General features: G+C 43.6%; 1 pseudogene; it reads right to left on the bottom strand.

Moving 5' to 3' along the window:
- Positions 1 to 336: 336 nt before the first annotated feature.
- On the bottom strand, positions 337 to 788 carry LOC148093607 (signal recognition particle 14 kDa protein pseudogene; annotated as a pseudogene).
- Between the last annotated feature and the right edge of the window lie 2,441 nt (positions 789 to 3,229).

The raw sequence follows: 3,229 nt of genomic DNA, 5'->3' as shown, positions 1-3,229 counted from the left end.
GCAGTTACTGCCAGAAACCGTAGATGAGGGGAGGGGAGGAGCCAGTGGGAGCTGGGCAGTGCTGGTAACAGGTGTAACCACACTGTGCGCTGCGCATGGGTGGCTGCACATCCTTCAGCTATAACCCAGCAAGATGCAACTGCGTGCCACTGACCAGCTAGCCGGTCTCCGATAACCCGGCTTCTCAGCGCTACCCTGTAGACACTGCAGCCCTGCTTCTGCCCAAAATCTCACATGGAAACAGAACCAGAAACCCAGCCTTGTGGCCAGAAGTGAAAACCAAGGGAAAAAGAGGAATTGGTGGTTAGCTGGTGGAAGCAGGGAGCCTGGCGCCCTTCACGGTGCTGCTTTGCCCTTCTGACTCTCGCTCTCGTTCCCTCCATCCCTCGTCTTCAGCCCACCCATGCTCGCTCTCAGCAGGGTTGCATAAGCCCTCGAAACCCACTCAGTTCTTGGGAGCTCACCACCATGCTGATCTCCTTTCTCCCATCAGTAGCTCTTAACAGACACTTGTCTGGTGGCCCAAAGCGCTCCACAGAAACTTTCCTTGCAATGGCCTTAGTTCAACCATCATGCTTCTCCAGGGCGATGAGCACACTGCCCGACAGCTGGCACTTGGGGAAGAGCCTGGTCAGCTAGGTGAGGGACAACTCCCTCCCCAGCAGCACTCTCCCAACTCCACTCGCAATCCAGCCTTTTGATTTCAAACCAAGAATAATTTCCACTGCACTGTGCCAGGCATTGAATACAAAATACGCTGCCTCCTCACTCACTGATTTATTCAACATCTATTGAGTGATCCCTCTGGTTTGAGAGTGAAAGTTTAGCTAAATTTTCTTCTCACTTAGGGGTCACCTTCCCAGTCAAAAAATTGACTTTCTTGTGGGTGATTGAAGAGGCCTCCCCAAGAGGCAAGACTACCATTTATTAATTCAACAGACATTTATTGAGCACCTACTGTATGCTGAGAAATGTACTAAGTGTGGGAGAAATAGCAGAGGTGGCCCTGTCTGCTCTGTCTGCAAAGTGTTAGGGAAGCCCCCATGGGCAATGCAACCTTACACACTCCACGATGCAGGTGCTGAGAGAAAAGTCATCCAATTCACCCCAGAGGGGTCACACAGGCACCCCTGAAAATGATGTCCAAGTGAAACGTGAATGATAAGTGATGTTAACCAAGTAGTAAGTAGATTTTCAAGTGAGGGAGAAGTGTGGTGCACAGGAGTGGAATGAGCCATTGGAGAGCCATATTACAAAAGGGGAGTGCAGAAAGTTTGGCTGGAGAGGAAAGTAAGGGGAATAGTGTATATTTGTTGTATAAGCTGTGCCAGATTCTAATTTTACCTGAAACCCCTTGGGGAGTCATTCAGAGATTTTAAGAAAGAGATAAAATTGCCCTGGCCGGTGTGCTCGAGCAATGGTTAGAGCATCAGCCTGTGCACCAAAGGGTTACAGGTTTTATTTCTGGTCAAGGGCACGTACCTGGGTCGCAGGTTCAATCCCCAGCCCCAGTCGGGCAGGTGAGAGAGGCAACAAATCAATGTTTCTCTCTTACATTGATGTTTCTCTCTCACACACACACCTCTTTCACTCTCTCTAAAAACCAATGAAAAAATATCCTCAAGTGAGGATTAACAAAAAAACAAAAACAGAAAAGAAAAAGAAAGAGGGAACCAAATCAGATTACTGACATTTTAGAAATATCACTATGGCTGGCCTGAGGACTGGGGTAGTAAACAGGCAAATTAGTAAGACCAAGTAATGCTACTTGCCCCAGTCTGGTGAGAGCCAATGGTGGCTTGCAGGTGGCAGTGACGATGGGAAAAAATAGACTGATTCCTGGCATATTTAGGAGAGCATTAACAGTGCTGAACAAATTAATGCGTCAAACTGGTCCCATTCTCATCTCCGCTACTGTTCCAATATTAGCACTGGGAAAATGGGTAGAGCTCGGCCCCACCAGGTCTGACCTGAAATTGGGAGAGCCACCAAAAGATGGGTGTTGGGATCAACTCAAAGGATCCTACAAAAGGTGAGTTTTCAATGCTGAGGATGCTTCCCACAAACATACCAACCAGGCTCCCAGAAGAGGGGCCAGCGCAGAGAGCGCAGAATGAGAAGCAAGGTCTTTATACCGGGATGACAGATGGCACGTCAGCGCTGCTGTAGCAACAGGCCAGTGATGGCCCACAGCACAGTCCTCGAGTCTGGAATTGGCTAAATTGGACTCCTGACAGCTTCAAACTCTGCGGCAGACCCTGCATCTCAAACAGAAGAGGGAGAATTGTCTAAATGCTTCAATTCTTATAATTGAAGCAATTGCACATCATTTTACATTCCAGCTTCCTGACAGGATAACCAGGCTGAGCTGAGTGTGGGAATTCAATTATGTATCTTCTGTCTGCATCTTTGAAAGAAAACCACCCGACTGGCCTGTCAAATACCCAGCACACTGGCCTGTTAGAAATTGCTATCTCCTCCTGACACAGAAAATGTCTCTGCAGAAGAGAATCCTATTATATTTTACCAAACTAGCATAACCCTATCATAAACTTGACAAAGAAAGCATAGAAAAAGGAAAACTACAGACCAATTTCATCTGTGAATATAAATGCAAAATTTCTAAATAAAATACAAGCATATGAAATATGACAATGTAACACTAAAGCCTTTTCCATTAAAATTGAAATAAAACTTTATGCCTACTGTGACTCTAATTATTTAACATTACTCTAAATGTCTGGCCAATGCAATAAGACAAGAAAAATAAATAAATAAAGGGTATAATTATCGAAAAGGAAGTGGCAACATTTTTCATTATTTTGCATGTACCTACCTAGAGAATCTAAGTAAATGAGCTGATAAAAGCTTAGCATCCACAAGCTTCATTAATTTGTCTTCTATGAATTTAATCTAAAGAAATATTCAGTGAGTCAGATTTATGATAGAGTCTCATCCTAGCATCATTTTTGTTAGTGAAAAAATAGGAAATAACCCAAATAGCTAACAATGATCAAGTGTATTACTTTTATCCAGATGATGAAGTGTACAACTGTTAAAACTTATATTTAAAAAATATTTAATAATGGAGAAATGCTCACACATCATGAGAATAAAACCAAAATACAAACAGAAATGCAGTGTGATTTCTTTTGTAAAATAAACAAGTAAATATGTATTTGCATAGAAAACATACTGAAAGGAAGAAATATAAAATGATATTACAGTT

Source organism: Miniopterus natalensis, chromosome 3 (genome assembly GCF_054644295.1).
Source record: "Miniopterus natalensis isolate mMinNat1 chromosome 3, mMinNat1.hap1, whole genome shotgun sequence".
Classification (NCBI taxonomy): Eukaryota; Metazoa; Chordata; class Mammalia; order Chiroptera; family Miniopteridae; genus Miniopterus; species Miniopterus natalensis.
This window is presented reverse-complemented; position numbering and strand designations above follow the sequence as displayed.